We start from the raw sequence: 13,724 nt of genomic DNA on the forward strand, positions 1-13,724 counted from the left end.
CTCATCTGTAAAATGGGAATAGATATTAATGACAATTTCATAGTTGTGAAGATTATATAAGATGACATAAGCAAAACATTAGGCATAATACCTTACACACAGTGTGGATTTAATAAACGTTATTATTTATGAATAATAAACAAATAAAATGACTTTTTCATAAACTGTAAAATGTTACACAGATGAGCTATTAATATACTTTTGTAAACAACCCAATATTTCTTTATTCCAATTCTATGGTAATATTCCAATTAACTAAAACAAGAAAATGGAAAAAAACTTTTAGGATGTAAATATAGAATGGCATGCACAACTATAAGCTCAACCTCTTTTTAAGTTCATTTCAAAAACTAAGTTCTATATCTAAACATAAGAAGTGAAATAAACCTGAGTAATTCATAAGATATTTTTATGGGGAAGCGGTGGAGGGGTGAAAAGATTTAATTCCTTGGCATTTCCTGTGTAATTTATATTTATGCCTTCAGGTTCCATAGCCCTTTCTTCTGTAGTCTCCATCTAGTGATACTAAACCCATCTGATGAACTGATCATATAGTTTCAGATACTGAACTCTTCAGTACTAGTATTTCACTTTGTTATAAAGTTTTAATTTTCTCTGCTGATATTCTCCATCTGTTCACTCACTATGACCATGTTCTCATTTCAGTACCTGAACATATAATATTATAGCAGTTGCTTTAAAACTCTTGGCTGCTAATTTCAACATCTAGGTCATCTTATAGTCTGTTTCTACTGATTTTTTAAATTCTTAATTATGGGTCATATTTTCTCATGATTTTGAATTTTTATTTCACTTGTCTAGGAACTTTTGATTGAATGTGGACATATGTTTTGACTGAATAGTAGATAATATGTTGAAGGGAGCCTGGATTATACCATCAACCTTAACTGGTGTTGAGTTTTGTTCTGCCATGCAGTTAAATTACTGGTGGATAACAAGCTTGGTTTTATTCTTTGTTAGGGTGGGTCTATTTCAGTTAGAACTTTGTTCTAGGGTATGGCTCTTATGCTAAGAACTGATCCTTACTCTTCGAGAGTGGCCTTGCTGGGATATAAACAGAATGAATGAGGTGCTCAGCAAGGTCTCACTACTTCTACTCCCAGCATCGCATGACATCTGATATCACTGGCCAGCTCTCAGCCTCACAGCAGGTGGTTGTTAAGTAGGCCTACTGAAGTCTTGACCAGCTCATATGTGGCCCAGCCCTAAGGCAAGGACCTGCATTGAATCTCCACAGGGATTCTAGGAATCCCCCTTGAAGCAGTTCCTTCTTCTCTAGTGCCCTCCCTCACAAATTCCAGTCACTTTAGAAGCCCAGAACTCCAACTTCCTCCTCCTTAGCTTAATGAGACTGCAACTCCACTTGGGTTCTAATCACTCCGCACTGCAACAGGAAAAGTATTCTCTGGCAGAAAACTGTGTTTCACCTCATGTTTTTTCTTTCTCTTGAGGATGACAGTCCTGGACTGCTCAATGCCTGGCAATAAGAGCCTCATGTATTTTGACTAGTTTTACTGTTGTCTTCTGTGAGAGGCTAAGTTCCAAACCCAAGGTCTAAAGTTGAAATTTAGGCTAAATGTTTCTTTCAGTTTTTGTGACTACTTCAGAGGAATATCCTTGTTTTCAGGTCTGTTTAATCAACCTCCTTGGTGGCAGGTCCAGGAGAGGCAGATCCACTTCTGGAGAACCTCTAGTTAGTCCTCCTGGCTTATAAACTGTACTCTGGTTGTAATTTTGTGAGGAAGTAGTTGCAGACTTTATCCAGTATTTTCTGAAGCTCATATTTTTACTTCTCAGGAGTCTCAGAAGCACTTGCAACACAATTACCTTGTCACCTGATTTCATCACACTGAAAAAGAAACTTCTGCTCATGCTTTGAAGTTACTCAGCTTCCACTGAGGTTTTCAAACTGAAAACATATGATCTGAATGAGTTCTTGAAAGGCAAATTGCCTGTTTTTCTCTTCTTTATCTGTGTATTCTGCAACTCTTGCCCTGGTACCCAGTATCTTCCTTGCTTTGAAATCCTCTGTCACTAGAAACTATAAAATAGCTCTCTTTCTCTATGCCTTTGTCCACAGCAGAAACAATGGGAATGACAGTAAAGAAGTTTCTTCAGTCTGAAGAAAACTGGAGTCAAAGATGGATCTCAGCAGGCTGTTAACCTGAGTGTTTGCTCTCTCTTCTTATAAACCAGAATGAGAATATCAAGCTGGCTCGCTGAATAAGCAGTAAAGAGCTGCGTTTGATTGTAAAGAATAATGAAGTTACACTTAATCACAACAATCATGTCTGCAATGGTAGTTTCAACACCAAGGAAAGACGCATGATGTTCAAGAGAAGTAAATCTTAAGGCAAGGGGACTGCATGGGCCATTATACCATACATGACAGTTCCCTCACGGTTGATGCTTTTTAGTTCTTCGCAAAGAAAAGTTTCTCAATTATAGAGATTCTTACCACTTCTCTGAAATTAAACAGATGCTTTGAAATTTTCCTTTAGCTTTTCTACCCACTGTGTTCCACATCTTATTCTTCTAAGGAAGGTTTTTTAAAAGAAAACAGAACTATGACTTTTATATTAATGTACCAACAATAAAAGGTGAAATGACTTCTTATTATGACAGTATGAAGAAGATGCCAAAAAAGCAAACGGATCTTTGTTTACATCGAGAGCAGTTCAATAGTTAGAATAAAGTGACAATATCACTTTTCTCACCTGCAGAGATACAATGCAACTCTTTTCATGGATAATGTGGATAATGTCGAAATGTATGCATATTAAATAAAAGCAATCAGAATAATTAAAAAAAAAAGACTAAAAATCAGCTTGTAGGATAGAGCAAGCAATCCAAGGGGGGGGAAGTGGGACCAAGAAGTAGAAACTCTCCTATCACACACTATTTTAATAGTCATTTGAACTAATAATGTCAGTTTCTACCTCCCATCCTAGAATATAAATTCTATGAATTTGGGAACAGAATTTATTTTGCAAATTACTGTATCTATGCATGTGTCTAGCACTTAATGTGTATGTTCAATAAACATGGCAATGAATGAAAATAAACAAAAACTGTTAGAATTTTTAGAAAGAAGCTGAATTTCTTCATGAAGTGAAAAAGAGAGAAAAAGGGGACAAATTAAATATAGGCTTATTAATCAAAAGGACAACTTTTGGAAATACAAACACTTATCCATTACCTAAAATGAAGGAGAATCTTTAAAAAGATACTAATACCTGTCTGGTAAAGATCTGGCTATTACAAGTTCTCTTAATTCTTGAACTCCTAGAGCTTTTGTCTTCATTATTTTTCCTGTCTCTACATACTTTCCACAAACTCATAAAACTTAACGTCTAGGATATCACCATAATCAAAAACATCTCAAAGCATTTCCTATAGAAGGTAGTACATAAACGTAACATAATAAGTGCTGCGTGCTGAATTATTCCCCCCGAATTCATACGTGGAAGCCTTAACCCTTACTAACTCAGAATACGACCTATTTGGAGATAGGACCTTTAAAGAGGCGATTAAGTTGAAATGAAGTCACTAAGTGTGGGTGCTCATCCAATCTGATTGGTACATGTAAGAAGAAGAAATCTGGATACACAGACACATTAGGGGTGCACGTGCCTAGAAGAACAGACTATGTGAGGACACAGAAAGAAGGCAACAATCTGTAAACCAAGGAGAGAGGCCTCAGAAAGAAAAAAAAACCTGTCAATGCCTTGATCTTGGACTTCTAGCCTCTAGAACTATTCTAGAGAAAGTAAATTTCTATTATTTAAGCGACCCAGTTTGCAGTATTTTCAGATGGCAACTCTAGCAAATAAATACAATAAGTAATGACAGAAAATAAATTGCCACATCAATAGTTCTGTTCAAACGATAGTTGACGAAAAACTATTTCAGTAACGTAACTTTAATTTGGACTAATTTTCTTTATGTTAGGAAGCAAACAGCAAGTTATTTCTAGAAAGATCACTGCATATCCTTCTAATGTAAGGAAAAGATGATTCTATAGAGAGACGCATACACAGTAAGTACTGGTAATAAAACGAACAGACTTTGCTGAGCAGATTTTATTATGAAATTTGACAGAAAATACACTAAGAAATAGAATTAGAGTTTGAGTACACAATATGCCATACTCTTCGGATTTTAGTCATCCTGAAAAAGAAAAAAGAATTCATTTAGAGGAATCCCTACTTGTATAATGGTTTTAAAATACCTGTCTGAAATTTCATTCTTGACAATTAAGAGTAAGTAATACGCTTTTTTCAAAAGAATGAAAAGAACTGAGGACAGTCTCAGAGACCTCTGGGACAACATTAAACACACCAACATTCGAATTATAGGGGTTCCAGAAGAAGAAGAGAAAAAGAAAGGGACTGAGAAAATATTTGAAGAGATTATAGTTGAAAACTTCCCTAATATGGGAAAGGAAATAGTTAATCAAGTCCAGGATGCACAGAGAGTCCCATACAGGATAAATCCAAGGAGAAATACACCAAGACACATATTAATCAAACTGTCAAAAATTAAATACAAAGAAAACATATTAAAAGCAGCAAGGGAAAAACAACAACTAACACACAAGGGAATCCCCATAAGGTTAACCACTGATCTTTCAGCAGAAACTCTGCAAGCCAGAAGGGACTGGCAGGACATATTGAAAGTGATGAAGGAGAAAAACCTGCAACCAAGATTACTCTACCCAGCAAGGATCTCATTAAGATTTGATGGAGAAATTAAAATCTTTACAGACAAGCAAAAGCTGAGAGAGTTCAGCACCGCCAAACCAATTTTACAACAACTGCTAAAGGATCTTCTCTAGGCAAGAAACACAAGAGAAGGAAAAGACCTACAATAACGAACCCAAAACAATTAAGAAAATGGGAATAGGAATATACATATCGATAATTACCTTCAATGTAAATGGACTAAATGCTCCCACCAAAAGACACAGACTGGCTGAATGGATACAAAAACAAGACCCATATATTTGCTGTCTACAAGAGACCCACTTCAGACCTAGAGACACATACAGACTGAAAGTAAGGGGATGGAAAACGATATTTCATGCAAATGGAAACCAAAAGAAAGTTGGAGTAGCAATTCTCATATCAGACAAAATAGACTTTAAAATAAAGACTATTAGAAGAGACACAGATGGACACTACATAATGATCAAGGGATCGATCCAAGAAGAAGACATAACAATTGTAAATATTTATGCACCCAACATAGGAGCACCTCAATACATAAGGCAAATACTAACAGCCATAAAAGGGGAAATTGACAGTAACATATCATAGTAGGGGACCTTAACACCCCACTTTCACCAATGGACAGATCATCCAAAATGAAAATAAATAGGAAACACAAGCTTTAAATGATACATTAAACAAGATGGACTTAATTGATATTCATAGGACATTCCACCCAAAAACAACAGAATACACATTTTTCTCAAGTGCTCATGGAACATTCTCCAGGATAGACCATATCTTGGGTCACAAATCAAGGCTTCGTAAATTTAAGAAAATTGAAATTGTATCAAGTATCTTTTCTGACCACAACGCTATGAGACTAGATATCAATTACAGGAAAAGACCTGTAAAAAATACAAACACATGGAGGCTAAACAATACACTACTTAATAACGAAGTGATCACTGAAGAAATCAAAGAGAAAATCAAAAAATACCTAGAAACAAATGACAATGGAGACATGATGACCCAAAACCTATGGGATGCAGCTAAAGCAGTTCTCAGAGGGAAGTTTATAGCAATACAATCCTATCTTAAGAAACAGGAAACATCTCGAATAAACAACCTAACCTTGCACTTAAAGCAATTAGAGAAAGAAGAACAAAAAAACCCCCAAAGTTAGAAGAAGGAAAGAAATCATAAAGATCAGATCAGAAATAAATGAAAAAGAAATGAAGGAAACGATAGCAAAGATCAATAAAACTAAAAGCTGGTCTTTGAGAAGATAAACAAAATTGATAAACCATTAGACAGACTCATCAAGAAAAAAAGGGAGAGGACTCAAATCAATAGAATTAGAAATGAAAAAGGGGAAGTAACAACTGACACTGCAGAAATACAAAAGATCATGAGAGATTACTACAAGCAACTCTATGCCAATAAAATGGACAACTTAGAAGAAATGGACAAATTCTTAGAAATGCACAACCTGCCAAGACTGAATCAGGAAGAAATAGAAAATATGAACAGACCAATCACAAGCACTGAAATTGAAACTGCAATTAAAAATCTTCCAACAAACAAAGGCCCAGGACCAGATGGCTTCACATGCGAATTCTATCAAACATTTAGAGAAGAGCTAACACCTGTCCTTCTCAAACTCTTCCAAAATATAGCAGAGGGAGGAACACTCCCAAATTCATTCTACGAGGCCACCATCACCTTGATACCAAAACCAGACAAGGATGTCACAAAGAAAGAAAACTACAGGCCAATATCACTGATGAACATAGATGCAAAAATCCTCAACAAAATACTAGCAAACAGAATCCAACAGCACATTAAAAGGCTCATACACCATGATCAAGTGGGGTTTATTCCAGTAATGCAAGGATTCTTTAATATATGCAAATCAATCAATGTGATAAACCATATTAACAAATTGAAGGAGAAAAACCATATGATCATCTCAATAGATGCAGAGAAAGCTTTTGACAATATTTAACACCCATTTATGATAAAAATCCTGCAGAAAGTAGGCACAGAGGGAACTTTCCTAAACATAATAAAGGCCATATATGACAAACCCACAGCTAACATCGTCCTCAATGGTGAAAAACTGAAAGCATTTCCACTAAGATCAGGAACAAGACAAGGTTGCCCACTCTCACCACTCTTATTCAACATAGTTTTGGAAGTTTTAGCCACAGCAATCAGAGAAGAAAAGGAAATAAAAGGAATCCAAATTGGAAAAGAAGAAGTAAAGCTGTCACTGTTTGCAGATGACGTGATACTATACATAGAGAATCCTAAAGATGCTACTAGAAAACTACTAATCAATGAATTTGGTAAAGTAGCAGGATACAAAATTAATGCACAGAAATCTCTGGCATTCCTATACACTAATGATGAAAAATCTGAAAGTGAAATCAAGAAAACACTCCCATTTACCACTGCAACAAAATGAATAAAATATCTAGGAATAAACCTACCTAAGGAGACAAAAGACCTGTATGCAGAAAATTATAAGACACTGATGAAAGAAATTAAAGATGATACAAATAGATGGAGAGATATACCATGTTCTTGGATTGGAAGAATCAACATTGTGAAAATGACTGTACTACCCAAAGCAATCTACAGATTCAATGCAATCCCTATGAAACTACCACTGGTATTTTTCACAGAACTAGAATAAAAAATTTCACACATGTATGGAAACACAAAAGACCCCGAACAGCCAAAGCAATCTTGAGAACGAAAAATGGAGCTGGAGGAATCAGGCTCCCTGACTTCAGACTATACTACAAAGCTACAGTAATCAACACAGTATGGTACTGGCACAAAAACAGAAATATAGATAAATGGAACAGGATAGAAAGTCCAGAGATAAACCCACGCACATATGGTCACCTTATCTTTGATAAAGGAGGCAGGAATGTACAGTGGAGAAAGGACAGCCGCTTCAATAAGTGGTGCTGGGCAGGGAGATCAGCTCGGTGCTTTGTGACTGCCTGGAGGGGTGTGATAGGGAGGGTGGGAGGGAGGGAGACGCAAGAGGGAAGAGATATGGGAACATATGTATATGTATAACTGATTCACTTTGTTATAAAGCAGAAACTAACACACCATTATAAAGCAATTATACCCCAATAAAGATGTTAAAAAAAAAAAAAGTGGTGCTGGGAAAACTGGACAGGTACTTGTAAAAGTATGAGATTAGATCACTCCCTAACACCATACACAAAAATAAACTCAAAATGGATTAAAGACCTAAATGTAAGGCCAGACAATATCAAACTGTTAGAGGAAAACGTAGGCAGAACACTCTATGACATAAATCACAGCAAGATCTTTTTTGACCCACCTCCTAGAGAAATGGAAATAAAAACAAAAACAAACAAATGGGACCTAATGAAACTTCAAAGCTTTTGCACAGCAAAGGAAACCATAAACAAGATGAAAAGACAACCCTCAGAATGGGAGAAAATATTTTCAAATGAAGCAACTGACAAAGGATTAATCTCCAAAATTTATAAGCAGCTCATGCAGCTCAATAACAAAAAAACAAACAACCCAATCCAAAAATGGGCAGAAGACCTAAACAGACATTTCTCCAAAGAAGATATACAGACTGCCAACAAACATATGAAACATATGAAAGAATGCTCAACATCACTAATCATTAGAGAAATGCAAATCAAAACTACAATGAGATATCATCTCACACCAGTCAGAATGGCCATCATCAAAAAATCTAGAAACAATAAATGCTGGAGAGGGTGTGGAGAAAAGGGAACCCTCTTGCACTGTTGGTGGGAATGTAAATTGATACAGCCACTGTGGAGAACAGTATGGAGGTTCCTTAAAAAACTACAAATAGAACTACCATATGACACAGCAATCTCACTACTGGGCATATATACCCTGAGAAAACCATAATTCAAAAAGACTCATGTACCCAAATGTTTATTGCAGAGATGGAAACAACCTAAGTGTCCATCATCGGATGAATGGATAAAGAAGATGTGCACATATATACAATGGAGTATTACTCAGCCATAAAAAGAAATCAAATTGAGCTATTTGTAATGAGGTGGATAGATCTAGAGTCTGTCATACAGAGTGAAGTAAGTCAGAAAGAGAAAGACAATTACCGTATGCTAACGCATATATATGGAATTTAAGAAAAAAATAAATGTCATGAAGAACCTAGGGGTAAGACAGGAATAAAGACACAGACCTACTACAGAATGGACTTGAGGATATGGGGAGGGGGAAGGGTAAGCTGTGACAAAGCGAGAGAGAGGCATGGACATATATACACTACCAAACGTAAAGTAGATAGCTAGTGGGAAGCAGCCACATAGCACAGGGAGATCAGTTAGGTGCTTTGTGACCACCTAGAGGGGTGGGATAGGGAGGGTGGGAGGGAGGGAGACGGAAGAGGGAAGAGATATGGGAACATATATATATGTAGAACTTATTCAGTTTGTTATAAAGCAGAAACTAACACACCATGGTAAAGCAATTATACTCCAATTAAGATATAAAAAAAAAAGTAATACGCTTTTTTCAAAGTGGAAAATATTAAAGTTACCTGTAAAAACGGTATTACTGCACACTTGACTCATCTTCTCTTTCAAGATGAGCTTCTGTTCTTTCAGTAGCCACATTGTGGATTAAATGTAAAGATGAACTTCTATAGATGTAGCAGCCACATTTTGGGTTGAATATTGGGGAATATAAACTAGAAATATCAGTACTAATTTGTTTTATAATGAATTAGAATAATTTTAAAACTTAAAATTCTATTTAATTTCATACAAACCTTTTCAAATTCATATGGCGAACTCCAAATAAACCTCTGAGAACTTATTTTTCGAATTGTAAATATAAAAGAATTGGGAAGACAGCACAAGAAGAGACCATACACTATGAGAGCAGTGACATGCTACAGTGTATAGTGAACAGACCAGGATTCTGATCTTGACTAAGTCATGATCATGGGATATTTCTTTGGATAGGCTCAATTTTTTTTCTTGAAAAATAAAGGGGCTTGAGCTGCTTTAAAACTGTAGGATTTAATAAGTTAGTGATTTAGAATATAATGGTTCAGAACAGATTTAAGTCTGTTAGAACACTTTAATATGAAAAAGGGATCATTGGGACTCATGTATAGGAGAACTCATGAAAACAGCACTTGGACATTATCTTCATTTAAGTAGACTTCAAAAATTACTTCAGTTTTTGCTAAGAAAGAAAATTAATTGTTCCCCAAGTAACTGCTAATTCAAAAATTTGAGACATAAAAAGGGCCCTGGAGGTATTATCTTTCCTATATTAATAAATATCATATGACAAATATCTAGTATAATATCTAGAACTTAGGAGGTGTCCATTAAATAGAGCTACTGGGATGGGATGAATTGGGAGATTGGGATTGACATATATACACTACTATGTATAAAACAGATAACTAATGAGAACTGCTGTATAGCACAGGGAACTCTACTTAATGCTCTCTGATGACCTAAATGGGAAGGAAATCCAGAAAAGAGGGGATACATATATACGTATGGCTGATTCACTTCGCTGTGCAGCAGAAGCTAGCACAGCACTGTAAAGCAACTACACCCCAATTAAGAAAAAATAGAGCTATTATTCTGTTTGTTTTGGCACAGCACTAATTAAGTCACCATACTTTTGAATCTTTATTCTTTCATCTCCAGTATTATTTCCCCCTCACAGTTTCATGTAATCATTCCTTCTATATGAAAATTAGTAATAAAATGGGGCATGGGCAGGGTTGTAGACTACAGAATCCAGCTAGAAATCTACTTTCAGACTGAAATAGACTCATAATGAAATAGAATGATCTTTAGAGAAGTTTAATCGTGTAATTTCAAGATCTACCAAACAATGCTAACATCTGGACCATATTTTATTCATATCATGAAAAATTTGTTTAATACTTTAACAAAGATACATATTTTAGGACTATTTTTATATAAACTTAGAATAATAAAAAGCTTTACATATTTCTGAAATTTTATAAAATATAAATAATGAACAAATAAAAAATTGATAAGCAATCTTATTTTCTAAATGATTTACAGAAATTGCTAACTAACTACAGGAAAGTTATTGATTTTGGAAATGTTGGCCATTAAGATTTTACTAACAAAAATTATTCATAAGGTATGAACAGGCAAAACAAATCACTATATGTGTATTACATGCATAGGGATGCTGCAGTTGCATTATACTATGCTATATTTTTACTGTTAAATTCACAAGACTAAAGTTATGTCTTTTTAGGCTGCTATTCTTATGCACGAACAATGAAGTCATTGTCAGTATCGTTTACCTGAGTTAGCTGTTGGTCAGGAAACAAACAATGAAGCCAGGCTTTGGGTAGATGGGTTCGGGAACCCTACTGTCCACTCTATTTACTTTCACTTGAGTCTGCTCTTTGAGGAAGGTAGACTTCCAGGCACTGCATATTATATTTGCGTGATGGGTACCATGATGGCCCCCATGACCTAGTGCCTGGACAGAATTTAACATGAGCCACCTTTTTTCCAGGTTACCATGTAGATAGAACAGGGTCAGAGCCAGATTATCTAGTTTCAAATCACACAACAGATTTGTTTTTGAATCCTTACAGCCTTCAGTAAATCTTCTTAAGAGGTAATACAGGATATTGTTGAAGAGGACAAACAGTGGAGTTGGACAAGCTCAGTATAAATCACGGCTCTGACATTTGCTAGCTGTGTAACCAATAGATACTCTACATACTCTTTAACTCTTAGTGTCCTCATCTGTGAAACAGGGAAATAACAGTAAGTAGCTAACTGAGGTTACTGAGTGGATTAAATAAGAAAAAAATATTTATAAATGGTTGCTACAGTGTGCTAGGAAAATTGTAATTGTTAAGTATATTTTTAAAAAATTGTTACTGTCTCAGCTATTTCAGCTGTACTGTCAGGCAGCAAAAAACAGTTGATTTTCCACGGTCGGGTCAGATTGTTAAAGTGAGAATGACATCCTGTACACCCCCTGGCCCCATCCTCTCTGATATGACACAAGCAGCAGTTACTTTCAAAGTGTAAGTGAAACTTAGGGACAAAACCTCAGAGCCAATACATTCTGTCAGCCTTCCACATAAGGTCGTTCTTTCACCAGTGATGATCTTGGAGGTTCGAGGCTTAATTCTTATGCTTTCCCTTATTAGGTCACAGCATAACTGCCTAAGCTAAAGCAATAAATGTCTGTAGATTGAGGAAGAACAAGGTGATAATTTTATGAGGTTCAGGATCCTTTAGAGCAAGTATGGGATTGGATGATAGGGAACGTAGTGAGGTCAGAACGCTCAAGGAGTCCTAGCACATTTGATACTATTAAGCTTTAAGTATTGATAGAAAAAGAGAGAGGTCTTTAGGAGATTTTATGAATTTTTTCCCAATGTTTCATTGACATTTTATGTGTTTTTCAGTAGCATATTTTATGCTAAGTCTTATTACGAAACTAGACACTAATGTAGGGAGATAAACTGTTTTTTTTTTAAACTGAAAAAACTTTACAATCTAAAATGGCATAGTCTCCATCTGAATGAAGAAAAAATTGAGAAGTAAGCTTGCCTTCTATATACCTTGGGATATATGTTGGAATTAAAAAACTACCAGTTATAAAGTAAGTCAGTCACAGGGATGTAATGTATAGCACAGGGAATACAGTCACAAATACTATAACTTTGTATGGTAGGTAATGTATAAAAATACTTAATCACTATGTTGTACACCTGAACCTATTATAATATTGTTAAGTCAATTATACTTCAAAAAAAATACTGAAAGATTCCAACTGAAAACATTTAAAATTATATATAAAATAGGAGATATAAAAGTGGTTTCTGGAGATGAAAAATAATTATTTATAACTGTATAGCTAACATAAGTTTGAAAAGTTGAATAAAGTTAATGTTTCCCCAAAAATATAACTACAGAAAGTGGCATGACAAAAAAACTTGCTGGTAACATTCTTGCTTTCTTTTTTATGTTACCAAAGAACTATCCTTCCAATAATGTTCTCAGTCCTAAGAAATTTATTAAAGTCTTTCAAATAATCACACTCAGATATTCTATGTTTCATATTCTATTCATTACCCAGAAAAAAAAGGAAAGTGAGTCAAAACATTTAACAAAGCAAACATAACCCCAGGATCGAAAATCAAATAGATAAATTATTTGAAAAATTTAATTATGTACCAAGTAACTTTCATGCAAGGTAAAATTCCTAGGTAATTAAATTCTACAAGTTCTTTGATAAATTATACGTAGAAAAGTCCCTTCTAACTTTTTACATTACATGACAGTAAAAGAACCTCTAAAGTACTATTAAGATAGTATATACTAAAAAGGAAATTGGTTGAAAAAGAAGTATGCAGTAGTGCTCGTAGATAATGAAAGTGATTTAAATGTTACCAAATGATTCACTAAAGTACCACAAATACAAACAGATAAATAATTGATACTCCATAAATGAAGAGTCCTTTGCCCAAGAATAAACCGCGTTATTCAGAAAATGACCAGAGGTGCTAAAAGTCTGCCAATGTTAATATGACTAAACAGGGTTCAATTTACAACATGCAAACAATATGGATGCTACTTCTAAGAATTTTAGAAATTTACCACATATTAAACTTTATCAGTTGAAAAAATGTAAATCTATTCCAGCTGCCTAGAAATTCATCTAATTTAAGACAATTCAATGAATTGTGGGAGTTTCGGGGGAAATAAGTAATATGTTAACAGTGTAATAAATTTTTGGATTTACATCAAAGATTAAACGTATTCTCTTTTAGTAAAATGGTGTTTCTCAGGCTTGTAAAAATCTTCAGACAGGGCTTCCCTGGTGGCGCAGTGGTTGGGAGTCCGCCTGCCGATGCAGGGGACACGGGTTCGTGCCCCGGTCCAGGAGGATCCCACA

General features: G+C 35.1%; 1 protein-coding gene across 11 annotated transcripts in view; it reads right to left on the reverse strand.

The window, feature by feature from the left end:
* STXBP5 (syntaxin binding protein 5) overlaps nucleotides 1-13,724 on the reverse strand; it is a 166,625-nt gene that overhangs the window by 36,367 nt on the left and 116,534 nt on the right. The window lies entirely within an intron of this gene.

This window comes from Aethalodelphis obliquidens, unplaced genomic scaffold (assembly GCF_003676395.1).
Source record: "Aethalodelphis obliquidens isolate GAN/ISIS:26980383/991018 unplaced genomic scaffold, ASM367639v1 scaffold3, whole genome shotgun sequence".
Lineage (NCBI taxonomy): Eukaryota > Metazoa > Chordata > Mammalia > Artiodactyla > Delphinidae > Aethalodelphis > Aethalodelphis obliquidens.